The sequence below is a fragment of the Phyllobates terribilis genome, unplaced genomic scaffold (genome assembly GCF_046119375.1).
Source record: "Phyllobates terribilis strain yellow unplaced genomic scaffold, ASM4611937v1 Scaffold_445__1_contigs__length_1489776, whole genome shotgun sequence".
NCBI classification, from domain to species: domain Eukaryota; kingdom Metazoa; phylum Chordata; class Amphibia; order Anura; family Dendrobatidae; genus Phyllobates; species Phyllobates terribilis.
Window position 1 is genome coordinate 705,477 of NW_027363205.1, and position 13,780 is coordinate 719,256.

Here is a 13,780-nt window from a genome sequence, read left to right on the forward strand (position 1 = left end):
CACTTGCAGATAAATTCCCAAAGGGGTATAATTTCTAAAATGGTGTCACTTCTGGGGGGGGGGAGGGGGGTTTCCACTGTTTAGGCACATCAGGGGCTCTCCAAACCCAACATGGCGTCGGCTAATGATCCAGCTAATTTTGCATTTAAAAAGTCAAATGGCACTCCTTCTCTACCGAGCCTTGCCGTGCGCCCAAACAGTAGTTTTCATCCACATATGGGGTATTGGCGTACTCAGGAGAAATTGCACAATACATTTTACAGTGCATTTTCTCCTGTTACCATTGTGAAAATGCAAAATTTGTGGCTAAAAGAACATTTTTTGTGGGAAAAATGTAACTTTTTGTTTTCACGGCTCTACGTTATAAACTTCTGTGAAGCACCTGGGAGTACAAGGTGCACCCCGCACAGCTAACACTCCTTGGGGGATCTAGTTTCCAAAACGGCGTAACTTGTGGAAGGTTTCCACTGTTTACGCATATCAGGGATCTCCAAAAGCGACATGGCGGCAGCTCTCGATTCCAGCCATTTTTGTGTTTGAAAAGTCAAACTGTGCTCCTTCCCTTCCGAGCCCTGCCGTGCGCCCAAACAGTGGTTTTCTTCCACAAATGGGGTAGCGGTGTACTGAGGAGAAATGGCGCAACACAATTTGGGGTCCATTCTCTCCTGTAACCCTAGTGAAAATAAAAAAATTGGGGGCTAAAGTAAATTTTTTGTGAAAAAAAAAGTAGTAAAATGTTCATTTTTTCCTTCCACGTTCCATTAATTCCTGTGAAGCACCTGAAGGGTTAATAAACTTCTTGAATGTGGTTTTAAGCACCTTGAGGGGTGCAGTTTTTAGAACAATGTCACTTTTGGGCATTTTCTGTCATATAGGACCCCCAAAGTCACTTCAAATGTGATGTGTTCCCTAAAAAAAAAAAATGGTTTTGTAAATTTTGTTGGAAAAATGAGAAATTACTGGTCAATTTTTAATCCTTATAACTTCCTAACAAAAATAAAATTATGTTTCCAAAATGATGCAGATGTAAAGTAGACATGTGGGAAATGTTATTAACTATTTTGTGTGACATCTCTCTGATTTAAAGTCATAAGAATTAAAACTTTGAAAATTGCTAAATTTTCACCAAATTTCCGTTTTTTTCACAAATAAATGCAAGTCATATTGAACAACTTTTATCACTATCATGAAGTACAATATGTCAGGAAAAAACAGTCTCAGAATCAGGGGGATCCGTGGAAGCGTTCCAGAGTAATTACCTCAGAGGGACACTGGGCAGAAGGGTAAAATTTGGCCGGGTCATGAAGGTGAAAACAGGTTTGGAGGGTGAAGGCGTTAGCACTTCTCTTTCTGAAAGCATTCTTTACTCTACAGCATTTATTCCAACTAAAACTTTTGCACTGTGCCGTAGAGAAAAATATCTTTATTTATATTCACAAACCTACATATTGAGGCAACTAAAGATGGCACCCCACCACCTTACTACTTTAGATCTAACCTATAATATAAGGGACAATAAAAGGGTTGGTCCATCTCAGATATTTAAAGAGATTTCTAGCTTTGGAAAACTCCTGTTCCCCCTCTGCAATTTTTTTTTGTTAAAGAAACTGTGCTGTACTCATCCTCACTGGGTCCGGTACGGAGTCTCCGCTGCGCCTTTTAGGGTGTCATTATCAGTAGTGCTGCCATCACAGCCAGTAGCGGCACAATACGCTCAGGGACAAGCACTATTGACGTGACGTCAGAGCTGCAGGCCATAACAGACACTTGGAGCAGCAGCGGAGACTCAGTGCTGGACCTGGGGCTGGCCAGTAAAGCGCTTTTTTTTTTTAAACAAACTGCAGCCAAAAGAAAAGGGAGTTTCCAAAACTGGGAAACCCCTTTAAGGTACATCCATAGAATATCCCATTGGGAGAACACCTTTTAAAGGGCTTATTCAAAGAACTTCAGCATTGCTTACCAACGCCCTGGAAGTGAGCGGTGCTGCTGACGTTATGACCCGTGTGTTCAGATATTGGGCACATGTCCTATTCTAATGAACCGGACGGGTGCACGATACCTGCCCATCATGCTAGCGTCTCGGTAGGTCTGCGGATCGCAACGTCATCAGCACCGCTAATATCCGATGTGGAAGTGAACGGCTCTGGACAAGCCCTTTAAGTGAAAGAAGAATACAACTTACCTTTGCCTGTGGGAGAGGTTGGGGTTCTTCTGGCTCAAAAAATAGATTCTCTTTAAAAAACTGTCCGTCCTGCAAGAATGGAGACAGCGGATATAATACAGGACAGGAAAGGTGACTGGTATGATGGAAGGCTCACAGGGGGAAAGTTATAAAGCTGGGGTACACGGGGTAGCGCACCATGCAGCAGATTGAACTATCCTTTTAAAGGCAAAGATACAGCCTATTTCCAAGATCCTACCGCAATATGTAGTAGATCTAATAGTAATATTCGAAAATACCTCCAATTAGAATACAGTATAGTTCTTCTGATTCACTATGTCACTTACCCTATGTGCAGGGCATTGTAGTAGCTTAGGTATCTATGGTCATGACCACTCATAGCGACAGTTGTTAGTGGTCGTAATCATGGATACCTAAACTACTACAATGCAGTGCACATGGGGTAAGCGACATAGCTAATCAGAAGAACAATACTACAATTTTAATTGGAGGTATTTGCTAATATTATTATTACACCTACTACATAGTGGGTTAGGATCTTGGAGATGGGAATACCCCTTTTTTTAGGATACAGTTGATGCTTTACAGTCTTCCTAGGTGTATACTTACTAGTTTTTCAATGGTGGGAAAATAAGTTACCAATCTGTGCAACACAAAAAAAAGAAAAAAAAAAGCATTGAATCGGTGATTTGCATTTGTTTAATAATGTAATAGCAGAGAGGTGCGGGCACCTGTAGCAGGCGGAGAAGCTTTCCACCGCCCCGTGCAGAGGGTTTCCCTCCAGCCACAGCTCTCTCAGCTCCAGGTTGTGGATCAGATCCAGCTCTTCAACTCTGCAAAGCTAAAAAAGAACATGTTCCCGTCACCAGCTACCACCAGAAAACACAGAGATTTGTTTGTTTCTCGCCTTCTTCCAAGAGCCACAAACCATTTTATTGTTCCGTCTATATGGCCTGGGGTTTTTTTTTTCCCAGGATGAGTATGGGCTTTCTATTCCTCCATTTTTGGGACTTGTAACTTTTTCTGTTGCGGGGGCTGGGTGAGGGTCTTTTTGTATTTTTATTCATACCATTTTGATCGATTGCTTTTTATTCCATTTTTGAGAAGTGCAGCGATCGAAAATTCAATTATTTTGATTTTTTTAAACGGTTTACAATTTGGGTTCTTTATATTTTCATAGGATGGAGTTTTACGGATTCGATTTACCAATTTTTCTTTTTATTTATTTTTTTAAATTTCTTTAGTTTTTAATTGGGAAAAGCGAGACAAATGAAAATTATGGGTTTTAGTTTATTTATTCATTTTTAAATACATTTTTACTTATTTTTGCCCTGGACTCTGCGACTGTTTGATCGCTTGTACTATACTGGGAACACAGATGTACAGAGATGGCAGGACGGGGGTCTGCAGGAGGCCACTGACTGCCACTGTACCCATCGGTACCCCACGATCGATGGCATATACGGGGTAATCGGAAAAGACGTCACGACAGCATCAGACCCGATCCCTGCGCAAGGAGGCGACGTACCTCGTTATAGGAGAGGTTCAGACTCTGCAGGTGCCGGGTCAGGTAGAAGAGATGAGCAAAACCAGTCAGCTTGGAGAGACGACGACAACTCAGGTCCAAAGACTGAAGCTACAAAAATATATATAGAGAATTTCACAAGCAGCCTATGGACAGGGGGGCTCTGGTTCTTACCCCATGTATCATTAGCCCAAGAGTGACAAAAAAGATTGTGGGGGTCCCAGCGGAGTCCCCAAGGATCTCCAGTGGCATAGCCTAGTGTGGATCTGCTCAGGTCACAGATGGGGCTGTAATTAATAGTATTTATTATTACCTGGGGGTAACACTCCGAGATGATCTGCAGGACGACCTCTGCGGCTGCAGCGTGGGTCAGCGAAAGCACAATGTTGTCAGAAAGCAAATCTAAGGAAAGCAAATAATATTAGTGAGGAAGGGGCACGGCGCAGGCAGAGGAGAGAAGGCGGCGGGGCGCCGGCAGAGGAGAGAAGGCGGCGGGGCGCCAGCAGAGGAGAGAAGGCGGCGGGGCGCGGGCAGAGGAGAGAAGGCGACGGGGCGCCGGCAGAGGAGAGAAGGCGGCGGGGCGCCGGCAGAGGAGAGAAGGCGACGGGGCGCCGGCAGAGGAGAGAAGGCGACGGGGCGCCGGCAGAGGAGAGAAGGCGACGGGGCGCCGGCAGAGGAGAGAAGGCGACGGGGCGCCGGCAGAGGAGAGAAGGCGACGGGGCGCCGGCAGAGGAGAGAAGGCGACGGGGCGCCGGCAGAGGAGAGAAGGCGACGGGGCGCCGGCAGAGGAGAGAAGGCGACGGGGCCGTGAGCAAAAGCAAAGCAGGATGCCAATATTTAATTATATAAGTATACAAAATGCCGTCATATAGTGCCCACACATTACCGCTATACAGTACAATATATAATATAGTGCCGACACATTACCGCTATACAGTACCTACAATACGCATCATATAGCGCCCACACATTACCGCTATACAGTACCTACAACACGCATCATATAGTCCCCACACATTACCGCTATACAGTACCTACAACACGCATCATATAGCGCCCACACATTACCGCTATACAGTACCTACAACATGCATCATATAGCGCCGACACATTACCGCTATACAGTACCTACAACACGCATCATATAGTGCCCACACATTACCGCTATACAGTGCCTACAACACACATCATATAGTGCCCACACATTACCGCTATACAGTGCCTACAACACGCATCATATAGCGCCCACACAAGTTCTCAGTGAGGATTGTCACAGCTAATTTCACTTAATGGTTTGCAAAGAGTGAAATCTGTGGCCAAATCTGCAGTTAAGTTTTGCACAGATTTTGGTGCAGATTTTCTGTCCCATTTACAGCGGCTTTATGACAGTTATTGCTTCAGTTATAAACTGTGGACACAGCTCAGGTGTGAACAGAGGGCAATGTGATGAGAGCTGATGGGCGGTGATGTCCTTCCTGTCCTGCAGCCAGATATTATCCGCCTCTGATTGGTAGAATTAGAAGCCCCCCTCATTCCTTTCCTCTGCTGAATGCGGCCCTTGTCCCCCTCATTACCGCGCTCGTCCCGTCCCGCTCCTTCGCTTATTGTGCTGATGACTCCCGTGCTCTGGATTTCTGCCAGCACTAATGTTGTATCTCCTCCATCCTTCTCATCTGCAGGTGGAAGACCCCAGCCAGCCCAACGACGAGGGTCTCACAGCCCCCCACACCGCCGTGTGCGCCGGCCACACCGAGATCGTCCAGTTCCTCATACAGTTCGGAGTGAAGGTAAACGCAGCAGACAGCGCCGGCTGCTGCCCCGAATATCGGCTCGCATTAAAGGGGTCGGCAGAAAACCCCCCATCCCTTGTTAGAGGCCTGAGAGCACTTATTAAGCACTACCCCGCCCCCCCGGCCAGATTGCATCAATGGGAGAAAAAGAAAAAAAAATCTTGGCCCAAGAAATAGAAAAGTTGAGCCCCCGAGGGTCTGGGTGATTTAGGACAGACGGTCTAGTTTTTGAGGGGGTTTTCTGTGGCGGTTTCTGTCGTTTTCTCCGCTTGGTGTCGCTGTCAGGACCCCGCTGCACTGCGCCGCCTCCTGCAACAACGTCCAGGTGTGTAAGTTCCTGGTGGAGTCCGGAGCCGCCGTGTGCGCCATGACCTACAGCGACCGCCAGAGGGCGGCAGACAAGTGCGAGGAGATGGAGGAGGCTACAGCCAGTGCTCCCAGCTCCTGTACGCAGTGGCGTACCGCCAATGGCGGCAGACCACGCGACTGCTATGGGGCCCGTGAGCCGGGGGACCCCATAGCAGTCCAGGGGTGGACATACCGCCGCCGGTGCAGCAGCGCCGGGTCTCCACCATGCAGCTGCTCCCTGCACGCGGCGGTCAGGGAGCGATCCCTGCAGCTCCGCTGCTGTCAGGAGGAGAATAGCCGCGGAGCTGGAGGGTTCGTCCTCTGCTTCCTCCCTGACCCAGGCGCGCGCAGCTTGATGACGTCATCATGCAGCGCGCGCCTGGGTCAGGAAGAAAGCTGCCGGCAACCAGGAGGATGCTGCAGGGGAGCGAGCTGAGGTAAGTTGTTTTTTTTTTACTGAAATGCTGGGGAGGGGAGGTGGGGGGAGGAATGATGGGGCTGATGGGACTGGGGAGAGAAATATTGGGGCTGGGGAGAGGGTTGATGGGGCTGGGGAGAGGAATAATGGGATGGTGGGGCTACGGAGAGCAATGATGGGGCTGGGGAGATGAATGATGGGGCTTTGGAGAGCAATGATGGGGATGGTGGGGCTGGGGTGAGCAATGATGGGGCTGGGGAGAGGAATAATGGAGTTGATGGGGCTGGGGAGAGGAATAATGGAGTTGATGGGGCTGGGGAGAGGAATAATGGAGTTGATGGGGCTGGGGAGAGGAATAATGGAGTTGATGGGGCTGGGGAGAGGAATAATGGAGTTGATGGGGCTGGGGAGAGGAATAATGGGGCTGATTGGGCTAGGGAGAGGAATGATGGGGCTGGGGAGAGGAATGATGTGGCTGGGAAGAGCAATAATGGGGCTGATAGGGCTGGGGAGAGCAATGATGGGGATGGTAGGGAAGGGGAGAGCAATGACGTGTTGCTGGGAGAGAGCAATGATGGGGGTGCTGGGAGAGAGCAATTATGTGGGGCTGGGACAGAGCAATGATGGGGGTGCTGGGACAGAGCAATGATGGGGGTGCTGGGACAGAGCAATGATGGGGGTGCTGGGACAGAGCAATGATGGGGGTGGTGGGAGAGTTGATGGGGGTGGTGGGACAGAGCAATGATGGGGGTGGTGGGACAGAGCAATGATGGGGGTGGTGGGACAGAGCAATGATGGGGGCTGGGACAGAGCAATGATGGGGGTGCTGGGACAGAGCAATGATGGGGGTGCTGGGACAGAGCAATGATGGGGGTGGTGGGAGAGAGCAATGATGGGGGTGCTGGGACAGAGCAATGATGGGGGTGGTGGGAGAGAGCAATGATGGGGGTGGTGGGACAGAGCAATGATGGGGGTGGTGGGACAGAGCAATGATGGGGGTGGTGGGACAGAGCAATGATGGGGGCTGGGAGAGAGCAATGATGGGGGTGGTGGGACAGAGCAATGATGGGGGTGGTGGGACAGAGCAATGATGCGGGTGCTGAGAGAGAGCAATGATGGGGGTGCTGGGACAGAGCAATGATGGGGGCTGGGAGAGAGCAATGATGGGGGTGGTGGGACAGAGCAATGATGCGGGTGCTGAGAGAGAGCAATGATGCGGGTGCTGAGAGAGAGCAATGATGCGGGTGCTGGGACAGAGCAATGATGGGGGCTGGGAGAGAGCAATGATGGGGGTGCTGGAAGAGAGGAACGATGGGGGTGCTGGGACAGAGCCATGACGGGGGTGCTGGGACAGAGCAATGAAGGGGGTGCTGAGAGAGAGCAATGACGGGGGTGCTGGGAGAGAGCAATGATGGGGGTGATGGTAGAGAGCAATGATGGGGGTTTCACTTTGCTTGTACTGTAAAGCCTTGTATATTTTCTGTGTGCACATAGCCTTACAGTTAATTGGGGAGAGTCACAGAGACTGAATAATTTATTTTATTGGCCGGTGCAGATTATAGTTAATGGGGGGCACAGTGCTGCTTATCACTTTATATTTTGATTACTAAGTGGCTAATAGTATATTAATGGGGGGGTGTTACATATCTGTATTCGAGGACGCAGAGCGGGGGAGACACATGTATGCCGACAATATCTGACCTTGTTATTTTTAGGGCTGTACTGGTCATCGTGGCTGGGAGATGTCGACATGAAGGTCTGACCAGATGGAGAAGAAGCAGCAGAAACCGGCTCTGATCAGATGAGACGTCTGCGGTAAGTGCCTGGATGTAAATATTATTCTGTATCTGCGCTGTGTGACTTGCAGTGATGATGTTATCTGTAAAATCCCTTAGGCTGCATTCTCACATTTGTGTGAAATGTCCGTGTGCTGCCAGATCTTTTTATCGGATGGTCCACGGACTCGTACAGTTTTATAGATCCATTCACACATCCATGAAAATCACGGATCTGAGAATGAGATCTAAGAGGGCAGAGAATGTCCTGTTCTGATCCGATTTTGAGGATTAGAATAGGACATGCTCAATGCGTCAGTAAAACAGGCCAGCACACCGACACTGCGCACAGATGCAGGAATGTAGCCTTATTATGTACAGCACAGTCCCTTAGTATATAGTGTACTCATTATGTATAGAGCCGTCCCTTATTATGTACCATCCTCTCTAGCGGCTCACAGTTGGGGGATCATACTGTGTTGGGGTCAGCATACTTTACCCTGGGAGTTGAGGTGGGGTACAGTAGGGTCATTATACTGCGCATGTGGAGGAATTCACCATGGGGGTTTCATACTGTGTTTGGGGGGCCCTTTTTTTGGCATCACACTTTATGGGGCAATGAAAGAGAGATCTAGGACGTCAGCAGGAGGAAAATTACTATGTAAAGGATAGAAAGTTGTGAGATCTGATCTTTGGTGACCCCGACAATTATTTACATTTTTGTGGGGGGGGTCCTAATTAGAGCTTCTGCTATGGGGCCCCATGATTCCTATGTACGCCCCTGCCTGTACAGTAAGTACAGACAATCCACCTGGCCACCTACAAGACATCGTTCACACTTACCTGGCATTTTTTACATTTTCTTAAATGCATATATTTTGATTTTATTAAAAATGGGATTTATTAAATTTTTTGCATCTGACATCTGCGGAATGAGTTAACTGAGAATTCATCAGTAAGCTTGCAGCTTTTTTTTTTAAAGCTGTCATTTTACTGAGCCTACATGAAAGCTGAGCAGAACTTTGTGTCAGTGAGAGGAGCTCACTGACAGGTCCTCAGTTGACTCATTCCACAGCCACTTAAAAGGCCTGTAAAAGCCAAACTGTGAAAAAATTTTACTGGAACCAATTTGCAAAAAATATTTGGCTCAAAAATAAATGCATTTAAATACAAAAGAAAGTCCCCAAAGGTGACCATAACATTTAAAGGGGAAATGCCCGCTCAAACCAGATCCCTATGGTTAGAGATTTCCTGGACACAGCCCTGCTCAGAGTGGAAAAACATGGCTGCTCTGGTACAGAAACAGCGCCACATCTGCTCACAGCCGGTATTGCAGGACCCTGAGCTGTAATACCAAATACAACCCATGGGTCAGGGTGGCGCTGTTTTCCGTAACAATTATTTAAATGTTTTTATTCCCTGACGAAGTAAATGGTGAAGAATAAAAACGCAAGGTATATAAGAAAGCGAGTGGAGTTTATTCCGGGCGGGATGCTGAAGCTTCGATCCCCATGGTGCGAGCCTCCATGTGAGGCCGGTGTGGGGACTCGCCTCCTCTCCTGCCTGGAGGGCGCACATTAGCGGCCGCTGTAGGCGGATTAGGATGAACGCCTGGAATGTGCCGGATTATAGGGCCCCGGCTCTCACCGCTCCGGGCTGAGACAATAATCGTCTGCGCGCTGATTCCATTACTCAGAGGCGAACGCCCAGTAACCCTGTACGGCCGGGTCTGCCAGTCACTATAGCGGCAGAATGGGCCCTGAACACTGTCAGGAGTCAGTCATAGCAGGGGTCCTCCAAGTCACAGCTGCTACCTACAGGGCACCAGGTCCAAGCCCAGAGGCCGGTAACTGACCTCCTCCCAGCGAGTGAGGCCGCACCCAGCGGAGGCCATACAGGAACAGAAGGGAGGCCATTGTAGAGCAAGTGCCCGGAAATGTGGCATCCAGAGAAGTCACCGCATACAAGCGCCCAGAGCTGAGCCCTCATCTAAGCCCAAAACAGGTTTAAGACGAGGAGGGGTTAATGCAGGACAAAAACAGCGCAAATAATGATGGCAATACCGCCACTCATACCAGTTATATTCTTATACAGGGGCAGTATATAGCAGTTATATTCTTATACAGGGGCAGTATCATAGCAGTTATATTCTTATACAGGGGGGCAGTATCATAGCAGTTATATTCTTATACAGGGGCAGTATCATAGCAGTTATATTCTTATACAGGGGCAGTATCATAGCAGTTATATTCTTATACAGGGGCAGTATCATAGCAGTTATATTCTTATACAGGGGCAGTATCATAGCAGTTATATTCTTATACAGGGGCAGTATTATAGCAGTTATATTCTTATACAAGGGCAGTATTATAGCAGTTATATTCTTATGCAGGGGCAGTATTATAGCAGTTATATTCTCATACAGGGGCAGTATTATAGCAGTTATATTCTTATACAAGGGCAGTATCATAGCAGTTATATTCTTATACAGGGGCAGTATTATACCAGTTATATTCTTGTACATAGTAGCAGTATTATAGTAGTTATATTCTTGTACATAAGAGCAGTATTATAGTAGTTATATTCTTATACAGGGCAGTATCATAGCAGTTATATTCTTGTACATAGGAGCAGTATTATAGTAGTTATATTCTTATACAGGGGCAGCATTATAGCAGTTATATTCTTATACAGGGGCAGTATCATAGCAGTTATATACTTATACAGGGGCAGTATCATAGTAGTTATATTCTTATACAGGGGCAGTATCATAGCAGTTATATTCTTATACAGGGGCAGTATCATAGTAGTTATATTCTTATACAGGGGCAGTATCATAGCAGTTATATTCTTATACAGGGGCAGTATTATAGCAGTTATATTCTTGTACATAAGAGCAGTTTTATAGTAGTTATATTCTTATACAGGGGCAGTATTATAGCAGTTATATTCTTGTACATAAGAGCAGTTTTATAGCAGTTATATTCTTGTACATAGGAGCAGTATTATATTAGTTATAGTCTTAAACAGGGGCAGCATTATAGCAGTTATATTCTTATACAGGGGCAGTATCATAGTAGTTATATTCTTATACAGGGGCAGTATCATAGCAGTTATATTCTTATACAGGGGCAGTATTATAGCAGTTATATTCTTATACAGGGGCAGTATTATAGCAGTTATATTCTTGTACATAGAAGCCGTATTATAGTAGATATATTCTTGTACATAAGAGCAGTATCATAGCAGTTATTTTCTTGTACATAGGAGCAGTATTATAGTAGTTATATTCTTGTACATTAGGGGGCAGTATTATAGTAGTTGTATTCTTGTATATAGGGGCAGTATTATAGTAGTTGTATTCTTGTACATAGGGAGCAGTATTATAGCAGTTATATTCTTGTACATAAGAGCAGTATTATAGTAGTTATATTCTTATACAGGGGCAGTATTATAGTAGTTATATTCTTGTACATAGGAGCAGTATTATAGTAGTTATATTCTTGTACATAGGAGCAGTATTATAGTAGTTATATTCATGTACATAGGAACAGTATTATAGTAGTTATATTCTTGTACATAGGAACAGTATTATAGTAGTTATATTCTTGTACATAGGGGGCAGTATTATAGTGGTTATATTCTTGTACATAGGAGCAGTATTATAGTAGTTATATTCTTGTACATAGGAACAGTGTTATAGTAGTTGTATTCCTGTACATAGAGGGCAGTATTATAGTAGTTGTATTCTTGTACATAGGAGCAGTATTATAGTAGTTGTATTCTTGTACATAGAGGGCAGTATTATAGTGGTTATATTCTTGTACGTAGGGGGCAGTATTATAGTTGTATTCTTGTACATAGGAGCTGTATTATAGTAGTTGTATTCTTGTACATAGAGGGCAGTATTATATTGGTTATATTCTTGTACATAGGGGGCAGTATTATAGTCGTTGTATTCTTTTACATATGAATTTTCTTCTGTTGGGCAAATTGTATGAAATTCTGCTAGGTAGTCCTCGGTATTCATGTGCTCTGTATAACCCCATCCCCACCACTGACTGGAGGAAAGCTGACGATCAGTGGTGTGGATGAGGTTATACAAAGCTCAGCATTCAGAGAACTACTAGAGCTGCAGCAGATAAAACACTGATTTTATCAAAATAGCAGTAAGCAGCAAAAAGCGTGAGATATCACTGTAATCAGGGTCTCACCCCTTATATCATGCTGCTCTCAGATGGGGCATCTAAAACCGGGTGGCAGATTCCCTTAGGATTTAACAGCACTTTCAGATGACTTTTTAGAATAAGGAGAACTATATAAGGAATAATTGCCACTCATCATACACTCCTGAGTGTACATGAATGTATGGGGAGTGTACATTATATGATGGGTCTCCTGCATTTTTTCTCTACATTATAAGCCTCAGCATTTACCTTTTCTGTGCTCTGCTTTTTCTCCCTCCAGCTCCCCCTTCCATAGGTTTATAGGGGCATCGCAGACATTTTTGTTGAAATGAACCTGTCGCGTTCCTCCCGGTAGCGTTCGACTTCCAGTCACCGGGGCGGCACTGCTCTGTGTATAGAAAGTGGCGCCTGTAACTGCGACCCCTGTAGTGACTGATGGCAGCTCAGCATTAGGGCCGGCTGTCTATCAGGTCTGGGGGCACGGTGACAGCCGTCACTCTCTATACACAGAGCGGTGACTGAACCAGTGCCGCCCCCATGACTGATACCCAAACGCTACCAGATACAATAAAGTTCATTTCCTCCTGGCAGAGGGCGTCTAAATGCCGGCACCGGGCAGGTTCAGAATGCTATTAACCTGCAGTGTAACCCCATATCTACAGGTTGATAGCGTTTTTTCACATGACAGGTTCCCTTCCCTTCTCCCACAGATTTAGCAGATATTGAGAGTGAATGATTAGTACAGGAGACCAAAAAATGTCTTTTAAGTGACAAAAGAAGAAGGTTTATCTGATAATGTATATTACAAAGTGTCTTATCTTTACTTGCACTATTGATTAATGAAATCAGGTTAGGCTGGAGCAGGAGCACAGTGATAGGACAATCAGAGGGAGACACGGGCAGATCGTGCTGCAGCTTATTCTAGTAAGGAGTTTATCTCACTTAAGTGCTGAGCACTTCTACACAACCATATCACTGCCACTGCTTCTGAACATGTGCTGAATGGAAAGCGGGAATCCCTCCCGCCTGTGTGCGATGTGTACGTGAGCAGTCAGTGCAGCATTCTCTACCCACTAGCTGAGAGATAACTGAAGCTTAGCGCTAGAGGCTGCAGAGGGGAGAACTGGTGACAATTGCAGGACACACAGGGGCCAGAATAGAATATACACATAGCAGTAGCCATCTGACATGACTGTTATGCCCTCAATATAGCATTCATTGTGTACGCTGTCCATCAGTGTACAAGCTGTGGGGATCTGGCCGAGGCCGGCAGTACCAGGCGCACACACTTATATGGATCTTGCTGTGAAGGGGCATCAGCGCCCCAGTGAGCACCATGGACCATTTGTTCTGTTAATTGGGAGGACCAATAACGTAATGCAGTAAAGTACCTGTACATTATCTGATAATGCCCTGTATATTATGTACTTACATTATTATTGCTATTATTACATACAGTTTTTACAGTACAGACTCATTTCTTGTTACATCATTTAGATGAAAAAGCGAGGTCTGGTTGCCACAGATGCCACATATACTGCCCTGTTCAACGCCT